Raw genomic sequence first — 13,561 nt, 5'->3', positions numbered from 1 at the left:
TTTTCATGCAGATGGCACAGTGGTTAAGAGAGATTAGTCCTTTGATCATCCTTCATTTTTCAAAGATTTCTCTTTTGGATGATGAAATGTTTTGTTGGTGTCTACTAAAGTCTGATTTTTGTCTAATTCATCTGATGCGAGGAAAGAAACCGCAGCAGGCTTTTCTAAACCTAGGAAATCCTATGACTATGTTAGGGGTGTGGCATTATTAATGAATAGTAATCACTGATCAGTTGTGTAAAGCTGACAGGTATCTCATGGGAAAACTGAGGTCCGGAGAAATTAAGTGACTCACCCACAGTCACACAGCTAGTAATTAGCAGAGATGAGATTTTAAACCCAAGTCTTTCTGGAACACCTGTTCCCCTCTACACACGCAGTCCTTTCAGTCCTTTATTTACATTCTGTTGCTTTTGAGAAGGAAGAAATCAAAGGTAAAGATACTTCCTTGAAGGCCTCTCATGTCATCATGCATTGGCAAGAAAGGTTCGTGGCCAAGCCCAATTCTGTCCCACTGATAAAAACACTTTTCTGTTAGGTAAAATGAGTATCATCTAGAAACAAAAAAAAACCCCAGAAACCCTCCATCTTCTTCCGGTTATGTGTGTTGTTTTTTTCTTTTTTTCCTGGTACAGACACTGTTGCACCTAATTACAGAACAAATTCCATCAAGGTATCTTCTTTTATAGAATGAGAGGCAATCTGTTGGAAAGCTGGACTAAATGAATGTGTATCAGTCACTTTATTAAAGTCTCTATCGGAGAGAGATGGGGCCAAGCTGAGAGCCAGGCAGGGATGGAATGGCTTGTGCTCCCCATCAGAGCCGGAGGTTGAAACCTGGTAGTGTTAGGGGTGGGAAGTTGTTTGTAAGATCTGCATGCTCTTGGAACTTGGTGTGAAGAGTTGCTTTCACTATCAGGTCTTCCTCTCACAGTATGTAGAAAAATGGGACCTTTGGATATAGTTGTAACTGCAGTTTCTTGTATCATTTATTTTTTAAAAATTGTAATAGATTTGTAATGTTAGTTACTGACCTCTCCCTTTTCCTGTATCCTGTGTGTGTGTATACACACATATACACATGTGTATATATATGTATGTATGTGTGTGTGTATTGTGTACATGTTATTATTTAGTTACTTTTGAGTCATGCCTGTCTCTTTATGACCTCATTTGGGGTTTTTTCTTGGCAAAGATAATGGAGTGACTTGCCATTTCCTTTTCCAGATCATTTTGCAGATGAGGAAACTGAGACAGACAGGGTGAAGTGACTTGCCCAGGGTCACACAGCTAGTAAGTGTCTAAGGCCAGATTTGAAGTCATGAAGAAGAGTCTTCCTGACTCCAGGCCTGGCACTCTATCTGTGCCACCTAGCTGCCCCCACATATTTATATATATTTATATTTTCCATGTATTTCTATGTGTATATTTGCAATATACATACACACACACACATACATTCTCTTCAGTCTAATATTGATCATCAAATTGTTCAGGTTGGGTAAACATGGCTCTTGTAGGTTGCTTCACTGGCAAAGGTCAGAGTTATCTAATAGTCTGGCAGAACCCTCATGTTTTCATTCTTGGTACTCTGAATGCTTGCACGGGATTTGTATTACTTGCTTTTATCATTCGTGTGTGTGCGGGCACGCATGTGTGCATTTGCGTGTAATGGGGTAAATAAACAACAGGGGAGAGGGCAAGGCTGTACGGATAGCTTTTTTGGTGGCCAGTTCCTGAATGTCTTCCGTCCCTGACCTAGCACCACTGGCCTTCTGCTCTAGATCCTCCTTGGGTTGCTGTTGACAACCTTAGAAGTCAGTATTCCTGGCAAGGTACCGTCCTCTCTGGAAGTACAGTACGAGACAGGCAGCCGTTGTAAATCAGGCCCTGGATTTTATGGGAGTGTTTATGTAACCTTCGTTTATATGCTGTGATTCTTTTCTGCGTTGCTGAGAGTAATTCCCAAAGAGGATGTTTGTTCTCCTTCCTTGTAAATTCTCCAGCACGGGCTTTTGTTTTGACATTTTTTCACCCCTCCATCCCCTTCCTGTTCCTTCCTCATTTTTCCCCCCACTGACACTTGATTGTGTTTTTACTAACTCTGTTGAGTAATCCCAGGTTTAGTTATATTTAGATGAGATGTTATCAGTGCTTTTAAGTGGGAAGGCGAGCTTTGGTTTAAATTAATTTCTGACATTTTCCAAAGTATGGGAGGGTGAAGGGTGTTGAAACTTGCCGGATAGCTAGCTAAACAAAACACAAGGGGAAAGCGGAGAGTCTTTGATTCAGATGATGGCCAGTTGGCTGCTGCTGCCATAAAGCCATCTCCTCTTGAAGCATTGAAACGGATGAAGATTGAGACAGAGTCTACAAGTCCTGGAAAAATGCAAGAAATGCCAGTTCTTTGATTGGACTATGAGTGTAAATTGGCATGGTGGAGAGACTTCTGAGCCTGGAGTTAGGAAGAACTCAGGGTCATATCCCACTTGTGACACTAGCTATATAACCCTTCACTTGGCTATGTCCCAGGTCCTCTAGAATTTATCAGCTAAATTAGATCATACATTTGGATCTGGTAAGGGCATTTCTTCTATCAATTGGCATCCACTAGTACTGGGGGGGTGGGGGGGGGTGTCAAGATAAGGTAAATCATTCCTTGGATAAAAGCAAAGCTGTTAGGGAGATTAGTGTTCAAACCCCTCCTTGTATAGATTTACAAGAATCACTTTAGAGAGTAGAAATTATTCTCCCAAGGTCCAGTAATCAAATGGAAGGAGGATGAGAACCTAGATTCTCCATTACACATTTGTAGGTTTGTGCAGTTAGCATTGTTCCATCTCAGATCAGCAGTGACGGATTTGGAAACAAAAGCCTTATTTTAATCTAGTCTTTGCCAGTTGATAAATACCTCTGTACCTTTGTCATACAACTTAAAGTCTCTTGGTCTCAGTTTTCTACTCAGTAGAAGGTGGAGAATACAGAAAATGACTTTCGGCTTCCAGCCACTGATTTGTACAGTGATTCTCAAATGTTTTGGTCTTGTGACCTCTTTAAAATTATTGAGGATCTCAATGAGCTTTTGTTTATTTGGGTTATAACCATTGATGTTTATCATATCGGAAATTAAAACATCTTAGTGTCATTAGGAAAGCAATTGTGACCTCATAGCCCCTCACCCCACCCTACTCTGCCACCCCAACAGGGCTTCAGGTTTCCTGGACCACACTTTAAGAACCATTGGTATAGAGAAGGACTTTGCACTAAGAGGCCAGATTATGTCTGTAATAAAGACAGTGGTCTATCTAGCCTTCCTGTACTTGTTAAGAAATATTTATCAGTTTCCATGAGTCCATTATATTTTACCCCTACTTCTTTTTTGTCCAGTATACGTGTAAGAGTTTTGGAAGACAGCCAAACCAATAAGTCCATGTAGACAATAATTGCAATTTCCCGCATTTGAGCCACCTCGTCAAGGACTAGACATTTGATCTCCCCGTTAGGTCACAATCAAGGGATAAGTGAGGGGGGGAGAGGAGCTGTCTTAATATTTAGGAGATAGGGAGGGAACAGTTTAAATATAAAATAAATCTGTGTCTGTAGAATGACCTTTTTCCATTGCCTCTGATTACAGAATTAGTCCTTTTTCTGGAAAGATGTGTGTTTCCAAAAGAACACAAAGACATGAAAATCACTGTAGAAAACCATATCAGACTTCAAAATTAAGGAAATTTTATTAATTTTATGATAAAACAGTAATTCTCAGATTCAATTCTTAGAATAGAAATGAAAAGTTGATTCATTAGGTTTTTTTTTTTTAAATATTTAATGTTTGAAGTTTTAGGGGAAAGGTAATGTGATAGTCCTGTTGAGCAAAACATTCTGCTCTCTTGAATGGAGCATATATTAACCACTTACTGTCTACAAAGTACATTGGGGATACCAATAGAAAAAAAGACATTTCCTGTTTTCTAGAGGCTAACATTCTGTGTGACTTTGGATAAGTCATTAAATTTCCTTGGGCCTCATTGTCCTCCCCTTTAAAATGGGGGTGATGAAATGTCCCATGAAGGCCCTCTGAGCTCCTGTCTTTATCTCTGATCCTTTGATATCATTTCCACACACACCCCTCCCAACTCCAAGACATCTCGGGGTGGAGGAACTTATTGAAGTCCTGTGTCCAATCTATGATCTTACACAGTTGGGTCAGCACTGACCAAAATGACTTTTCAGTGGTCAAGTTTGACTTAGACCGAGAATACAAATGGAGGATATGGGGATGACATTAAGAAAGTAATTGTGAATCAAGTTCCAGTTGACATTGTATAAGCTATGAAGACTGGGGTAGCACATCACAGTGTCTAGGGAACCTGTATGGCACCAGAGCTAGATTCAAATCTTGCAACCAATACCTTCTTGCTGTGTAACCTTGGGAAAGTCACAAGTCCCCAGTGCCCCTCGAAATGTTGGGTTGTAGGGCATGTGCTGATGTCCACCAGTAGAGGTAATTTACTAAAGGTGAATTTAGAGTTCCTTATCCCAACAAAATTACAGATGCCATCCTTTACAGTCTTTGTGATTTTTTTAGAATAGGGAACTCATGATTCTCTGTCTCCATCTCCATCTCTTTCTCCATATCTCTCTCCATCATTCATTTCTATCTGTACGTTATCTACATATATATATCCATTTATACATATATGTATATATGCATATTTATGTTAGACTTCCTAGAAAAGATAATTACAGAGAAATTCATTTTGTTTCATAATTCAACTCAATAAACACTTATTAATAATAAACATGTATTAATAAACACACCTGCCATGTGACAGGCTCTAGGTTGTGCCGGGGATACAATAATAAAAAGTTCCTGCCCTCAAGGATCTTACAGTCTAGCGAAGGAGGACAATACACAGACAGAAAACTGACAGGTGGGAGCAGACAGGACATGCCGGGGGTATCCTGTGCTGGAGCATCTTGCCTCACCAAGTTGAAGCCATGCAGAGCTGCAGGTGCAGACACCTTATTACCAGGCCTTGCTTGCCTGTGTTTTGGGCTCAGTGCATCCCCATGTGACATGAGGAAGGAAGTTGGACTAGATGTTGTTGAAGGGTGTTTTCTGACTCCCTTGGTCGACACTGCTGTTTCTCTTTTTCTGCAGCATATCTGGGGCCCCACATTTGAGGTCAGTCAGTCACAGGGACTTAGTGTCTTTGACTAGGTATCTCACCTTGGGACATCGGCTTCTTTGCAAATTCTGAACTCCTGAGTTCAAATTATCTCCAGCTCAAACTGGGAAAAAAGTGATGCCTCAAAATGCTGAAAAGTATGAAACCCTGAGATAGCCAGGGGGCCCAGTGCACAGAGTGCCCAACTTGGAGTCAGGAAGATTCATCTTCCTGAGTTCAAATTTGGCCCAGTAGCTGTGGGATCCTGGTCAAGTCCCTTAACCCTTTTTGTCTCAGTTTCTTCATCTGTAAAATGAGTTGGAGAAGGAAATGGAAAATTACTCCAGTATCTTGGCCAAGAAGACCCCAAATGGGGCCCTGGAGAATTGAATGTGCTGCCATAGACAAGTGGCATGGAACCTAACCTAAGCATACTGACTTTTGGCACCTTGGAAAAGTTACTTGGTTTCCCTGGGCTTCACTTTCCTGGTCTTTAAAATTAGAGGGGTGGTCTAGATGGTCTCTGATATCTTGTGATTTTATGTCATGGAGTAGGCCCTTAAGGCATACTTGTTTACTGATTGATGGGAGTATCCTCCATGTTGTTTCCAGTCTTGTTTCTAAGCTTTGGTTCAGATCTCTCCATTTCACGTTCCACCTCCCCTGGCCTCATTTTCTTCATTTGTAACACAAGAGGATTGGACTAGATGGATCTCTGGTTACCTTTCCAAATCACGATTTTTGATTGTATGAGCCTGATTCTTCAGGCCACATCAGAAAGGTCATGAGTGTCTTCTGTTTGTCTTATGCTTCATCAGAGCAGGTTGGATTGGGCCAATGGAAGCCATTGCTCAGCAACACACTTCCATTGTTTGTAATAAAAACATCGGGCTGCTTTTCCTAAGCAAACATCAGGCACTAAATGCTAAGAATAGACGTGGGCATCTGGGGACCATGGCTCCATCCCAAAGCCCATGATAACTCCTGTCCACATCCCATTAAAAAAGGTAAAGCCCTGGAGCCTGAATGTTAGTGGTTTGTCAACTACTGACTAACGGAGCTTGGGCTAGACCCGCATGCCTCAGTTTCCCCATTGATAGGAGGTAGTGAAGTAAATGGCTTTGAAGGATGAGACAGCTGTGGAAAGAGCTGCCTCCAGGGGAGTGGCCTAAAAGACAGGCTCTGCCTGTGGATTTAACTAAGCAGAGATCAATTAGTGAATATGTCATGGCTGTCGGCCTTTGTGTAAAGAGAAGTGGCAGTAGATCAACAATCAATCAGTAGGCACTTAGTGATGAAGGAAGGTCTGATGATGATATAAAAGTGTGTGTATGTGTATACATTCAGCATATACTATGTACACACATACAGTATATAGGCCACATATCGGACACTCACGTATGTGTATATGTATATTTGTATGTAGCGAATATCGTATCACATGCCATGCCACAATAGAATATCATGGAGGTCATACGTGTGTGTGTATCTCTATATCTATATAGTTTTTCCCACTAGAATATAAGCTGCTTGAGGACAAAGACTGTTTTTTGCTTTTTCTTTGTGTCAGAAATGCTTATTATTTTAGGAGCTTCTTTATTCAGTGCCTGTTGATTGAGTATTGATCCATGCATATACACATATATACAACCACATACACATACAATACACGTGTATATACATATGCATGATACACAAACATCCATACCCACACATATATACAACTTAATACACATATAGATACATATACAAGATACATATATACATATCCACATGTACATAATATACACATGTACATGTAGCTGTGAAAACACATGCATATACACAAAGATATGCATATATTTATATATATACACATACGTATCCATATATACATATATATTCACTTATATCCATATCCACAATACATACGTACATATATGTATGCATTCAAAAATTTATGCATATATATACACACATACATAGACCCATCATGTACATGCATAATATACACCCATAACATGCCTGTATTATACTACATAGCTATACACACAGCTACACATATGTACCTGCATATACACATGCATACAAATATATAGATATAATCTCCCACTAGAATGTGTGTGTATAATAATCATATAGAGTTACATGTAAGATTTGTATAAAATCAATGAAAGGTAACCTTAGAAGAGAAGGCACTGCTGGTGTGCGGGAACCAAGGAAAAGCCTCCTGTAGGAAGCGGTTTGTGGGGAACCTTGAGGGGAAGAGGTGTGAGGAGAGCTTTCCACAAATGGGTCAGAGGGTTTATGTCCCGTTTAACCCTCTAATTCAGAGCTTCTTTTAACCTCCCTGGGCCTCAGTTTCCTCCTCTTAAAAATGAGGATTTTGAAGAAGATAGCCCCCTGCTAGATCTAAGTTTGGGCTCCTGAGAATTCATGACTTGTAGTGGCCCTCTGGAAGTTTGATGTTGGGAGCTGGACCTGAACCTTGTATTAATTTCCATTTACTTGGAAGTGTTCCCTGCCTTCATCCTTGTTTTTGGTAACTTTGGCATCATCTTTACAGTGATTACAAATAAACAGAAAGATGGCTAGGCCACACTTCCCCCCGCCCATGGCTTCATAATTGATCCCAGGTTCACATTTCCCTTGTGTTTGCGGCCTGGTCTGTGATACTGGATCATTCTCATACAGTTTATGCTCTTTAGGTCAATTGTAACTGCAGGTAATCTGTAAGCACGTATTGAACACCTACTGCATGCTAGGCACTGTACCAGGCTTGGGGACACACAGATGAAAATGAAACTTTGAAATAGCTAAAAAAGAGAGGTTGCTGCCATCTAATCCTTGCCTTGGGGCCCAGGGGGCACTTTCCACAAAGAAGGGGTAATCTTTCAGAGTTCTCTCTCAATGCTTGAAGAAATCTGTAACGTATTTCCGGACCAACCTCTCCCCTCTCACTCCCCTTCCTCCTCCCCACATCCCACCCATCAGCATAAATATGGGAAAGAAACATGAGAGGGAGAACATTCAGCCACATAAGACAAATCACAGTCAGAATAAATACACCATTTTCCTGGCAAACTTAAAAATGCGCTTGTGGATTCTAATGGCTCTAGGCAAGAGTCAGCTATTTATTGGGACCCAGCTTTTACTGTGGTTTATTATGTTTATAGAACAGTTTATTTCTACTTTTCTTTAAAATGAGTTTTTAATTTAGAATCTTTCCCCCCCCTCTCCAGACTTGCTCTTGGACTACAGATGGTTGAATGCTGTGGGGGTGTTGGAGGAGCTGGTTTGGCGGGGAAAGAGGGGCTGGTTTGGCGGGGAAAGAAGTGCAGTTTCAGGCAAGTTTTGGAATTCTCCCAGATGGAGTCGATTGAGTGAAATTTAAACCAGTGCCCTGTGCCCTGGAAAGTGGGATAAATACAGTTGGGCCATCTCCAATGCCTTCCTGCTGAGGAACAGGTTGATTGATTGGTCTGAGGTATTCGAGTGGGTCCCAGGGAAAGGGAAACAAAGGAAAGATACTGAAGATAACGGTCCTAGGTCCTCAGCTGAGACTCATACCTGCTGTTTTATGTGGCCAGGATCATCGTGGTCCATCCAGCTCCCTGGTGCTCTGGGTCATGAAGTCTAGTGACAAAGGCTAGAATGTATAGGATGTTTGCCATTGATCCTTAGAAATTGCCAGTGAGGTAGGTGCTCTTTTTACTCCTAAGAACTCTCTGGGTCACGTCGGAGCAGGATTCATATTCAGGTCTTTATGACTCTAAGTGAAGCATTCTAGCCACTACAGTGTATACACCGTGCTGTCTATTGGAAGATCTGTATGGCATTAGGATATAGGGGAGAGTAATGCTGGGGTAAGAAAATAATAAGAGGCAACAAAAGTAGATGGAAATATAGGAATGTAAAACACACCCTATTAGTTTAGTGGATGTCCATAGGTTCTGGGTTCAAGTTGTGACTGATGCGGACTGGCTTGTCAAGTCATTGATCCTCTCCATGCCCTAGGCAATTGTTTGTGACTATATGTAATAGAGAAGTTTCTGCTCTGTATTGGTAGAGGGAATTTCCTTGCTTGGGAGTGTTTTTGTACAGCATTTGCCTTAGTTTTGTCACATTTTAAATGGTCCCTGAGGATTCTTCCTGCTCTGCATTTGCCTTCTTTTGCATGACTGCTAGATTGTAAAATCATCGATGGCAGGAATTGTCTTTTGCCAGATTTTGTAACCCCAGTACATAGTAGGTGCTTAATAAATGTTGACTGAACCTTTTACATTCTTGAAGACAGTTATCCATGTTTCCTTTGGGCATTTCCTCTTTATTATCAACTGTTTCTTTAGGGTGTTTTCCCAATCTCTTCTGCAACTCAGTGTGTTCATTCAGTATGCTCATGTACCTCCAAGAGGTTTCTGGGTAGATTTCAGGGTGTCTGTGAACTTAGGGGGGAAATACTTTTTTTTATTTTCACTAAACTCTTAAATGAAATTTAGCATTTCCTTTAATTATTGAAAAATATGATTCTGAGAAGTTGTCTATAGGCTTGACCACGTTGCCGAAGGGGTCCAGTACGTACGTACATGCATACATATACACGCACATCGCACACAAAAGGTTAAAAAAACTCCTTAAAACGTGATAGAAGAAATCTTAAATGTATATATCTAATTCAACCTGCCCTCATTTTACAAATGAGGAAAAAATAAGGCCTAGAACAACCAAGTGAATTGTGCTGGGTTACAGTCTCTCGGCAAATGCTTGTCGACTGACTGACTGACTGCTAACGATGATTAAATCCCTAGCCAGTATCTATATAGCTCTTTAAAGTTTTTGACTTTAATATTGTAACTTGGAACATTCTATGTGTACTTACTGTCCTGCTGACTACAGTCTACAGGAAACAGCAGGAAACAGCAGAAAATTACAATTGATAGTTTTTTGGGTTGGTTTTTTTTTTTTTGCAATACCTGTTTCTCTGGATTGTCATAGGGAAAATGTTTGGGGAGCATTAGCATTTTATAGAAACGATGACTGTTACCCAGTTCAATCTAAATGTTTGTTGGTTCTAGCACCACCTCCTAAATGAGGACTTCCCCGATTGCCCCAACTTTTGTCCTGTGTATTTGTTTTTATAGGTTTATGTATGTAATGGCAGGGACAATTTTATTTTTGTCTTTGTACCCTCACCACAGTACCTGCTGTACAGTCTATGCTTAATAAATGCTTGTTGAGAGACTCTAAGTTTATTGAACTCAGAGAATTGTTTCACTTTGGTTCCTGTGTCCCCAGCAGTTAACACAGTGACTGATATACAGAAGGCACTTAATACATGTTGTTACATTTAGTATTGTCCCCATGAACATTATTATCACTAACATCTATATGGTGTTTATCAGGCACTCTGCTAAGTGCTTTACAATTATCTGATTTAATGGAATATAATGGAATATAAGCTTCTTGAAGGTATATAATACTTCAGTTATGTAGTACCTGACTTGCAAGGTTTAATGTACTTTTTTAGTTGATAAGCATCTGTTATGTGGTAGGTAGTGTGTTTAAGCCCATGTGATACAGAGACAAAAAGACAAAACAAACCAAAAACCTGAATTAATCCCTCCTTCCCAAGCTTACCTTCTTTTCTTGGCTCTTACATTATCTGTCCCACCTCTGAACACAGTGCATTTTTGGGGTAATCTTCCTTTTAGGTGTTAAGCTTAATGATGGGTGCCAAAGATTTAGGCCTTGAAGTAGAACCTTAATAGATGTTATCCAAATCCAGACCTCATACATACTTTCTTGGAAATACATGAGACAGGATGGTTGCTCTAAGTTATTTTCTCATTGGCTACTAAGATACTGTTTGGGGAGGACAAGGCTAGGGATTGTTTGATAGGAAATGGATGGGGGTGTTTTCAGAAGCATACAGGGCATTGCCCATGATCCAGATGTTGAGGCTGGAAGAAGTACTTCTCTGTGGTCCTACATTCAGGTATCAGAAGATGATGTGGTGCTTGGTGCAGAGTTGGGGGGTAATCTCTGTTCCCTTTCTACACCTTAGGCCATTCTGTGGGTGGATTTCATGCTTTATATGAGCTCTAGAGGGCTAAGGTGATCAGAAATCCCATTTCTGTTGAATTATCCTTATTTTGAGTGCTTTTGTCTACTGTCCTGGAAATTCTTGGGAGAGTAAGCTGTCCCAAGTGTTCCTCCCTCGCCTTCATTTCATGTACTTGGCCATTCTAATTTAAAGTGACAGAAGAGGTATGCACACTGTATGTTTATAATATAAAATTGGCAGTGGGTGAAATTAGCGTGGTTTTTTTTAACTAAATAAAGGAAGCTGGTTGGTTTTTTTTGTTTTGTTTTGTTTTTGAGGGGCATTAGTAGTTGGACAGAGTTCTGCCCGGATCACAAAAAAATAAATCCTAGATCTGAGGACCTTAGAGTTGGAAAGAGGAAGGATCTTAGGGATTGCTCAATGAATCCATCATGTCACCTTTGCATGGATCTTTAGAAATCATAAGTGTTGGTCACTAGTTGAGCCGTCCATACGTGTGTGTGTGTGTGTCTGTGTCTGTATATGTGGGGCTATTTTTTTTTTTTTGCATTCAGACTTGCAGTGTTTCTCTCTAGGGTTCTGAGGTTTGGATGACTTTCTTCCCTGGGAAGTATTCCTTTCCTATGGAATAAATTTCCTGCCTAATGTTTGTAGCATCTATTCATTCTTCTGTGACTGGTTATCATTCTAAAGCCTTTTTAAAATTTAATGTTTACATGATAAAACAAAAACAGAACAAAACAGAAAACTTTTCCTCCTCCATCACTTTCAACTCTCAGTCTGCCATTTTGAATCATGATGAGTTGTAAAATCTGACCGCAAAGCCAAACACAGGGAAATGAATTTGATGCAGAATTTTGTGTGTACTCAGAATGGCCCCCACCCCACCAAAGCCACTGTATTTCCTTTTCCTGTATCAGATTATTAGATCAGGTGACCAGACTGGAAAATGACCACATTTCCATATACATGGGATATAACAGCCTTCTTAGGGTACTTGAGTTGTAAAGCACTACTAGGGAGAAGTCAGAATGTGAACATGTATTTTTTTTCTCTGTGCCCATTAGTATGAGATTTTCTTTTCTATTTTTAAATTGAATTATTTTATTTGTTTTCAGTGTTCGACAATCACTTACATATATAGCTTAGACTTTTTTTCCACTCCCTTCCCCTTTTTCCCCCTTCCCTCCTCACTCCCTCCCTGAGACGGTGTACAGTCTTCTATAGGTTCTACATGTACATTCCTATTAAATGCATGTTGCATAGTAGAATTAAAATGAATGGAAAAAACCATAAAACAAAGCAAAACATAATACAGAAGAAGATGGTCTGTTTGTATTTGCAATCCAATCCCATAGTTCTTTCTCTGGATGTAGAAGGCATTTTGCCTCAGGAGTCCATTGGACATTTTTTAAGTCCATGCATTTCAATGAAGTACTAAATCTACCAGAATAATTCCTCCCACATTGTGGTTGTTGCTGTGTACAAAGTTCTCCTGGTTCTGGTCCTTTCACTCAGCATCAGTTCATATAAGTCTTTCCAGGCTTCTCTGAAGTCTTCCCATCCATGTTCATTGACTTCCAGAAATCCTGTGAACCTTACTTTAAGAATCCCCTATTCTAGATCTGTGTTCCTAGAAAGAATGAAACCTTTCCATTTCCCTTGGATTGCCCTTCTCTGTTGCAATGTCATCTCTCAAGACCCTTTTCCTACAACACACATGCAGATTCTTTCTTGCCACACTCTCTCTTTGGGATGATCTTACTTCCTGTTGGGTTTCTCCTTATCTTTATTAGTCACCTAAAACTACACTAACATTTTGTAGGCTTGCTTACATAAGCTTGCATAAGGTTGCTATGCTGATGGAGTACTGGTTTTGGTTTATTTTTATGAAAAGCAAGGCCCTGTCTTCCACATGTAGAATGGCATTGACATATAGCTGTTTTCAAAGTATTATCATCTTAGTTTTCTCCTTGGCTCCTTATTCTAGGGCAATAGTATTCTCCATTGTGAATGAACTGGAAATTTTTTTGTTTTCTCATGTTTTCAGATAGAAGGCTCATAGATTCAGAGCTAAAAGGGACCTCAGAGCCACTCTGTGTTGGACATGAAAGGACAATGGTTCAAGGTTAAGCAGGCTTCCAGCCAAGGAAGGAGACATGGAATTTCATGGCTTTCTCTATATTATTTGTTATCAAGGTTCTTAGTCTGAAGTCTGTGAACATTTTTTAAAAAAAGATTTCAATCACTGTATTTCAATATAATTTATTTCTTTTGAAATTATTATATCTTGTATAAATTTAAAAACAAACATGATTATTGAGAAAGAGTTCATAGTTCCACTAGA

At 40.0% G+C, this 13,561-nt stretch overlaps 1 protein-coding gene across 4 annotated transcripts in view; it reads left to right on the top strand.

Moving 5' to 3' along the window:
* AUTS2 (activator of transcription and developmental regulator AUTS2) overlaps positions 1–13,561 on the top strand; it is a 1,242,623-nt gene that overhangs the window by 458,355 nt on the left and 770,707 nt on the right. The gene's annotated exons all lie outside the window — the stretch shown is intronic.

Source organism: Notamacropus eugenii, chromosome 2 (genome assembly GCF_028372415.1).
Source record: "Notamacropus eugenii isolate mMacEug1 chromosome 2, mMacEug1.pri_v2, whole genome shotgun sequence".
Classification (NCBI taxonomy): domain Eukaryota; kingdom Metazoa; phylum Chordata; class Mammalia; order Diprotodontia; family Macropodidae; genus Notamacropus; species Notamacropus eugenii.
The sequence above is the reverse complement of the archived record's forward strand: the minus strand, read 5'-3'. Positions and strand labels throughout refer to the sequence as shown.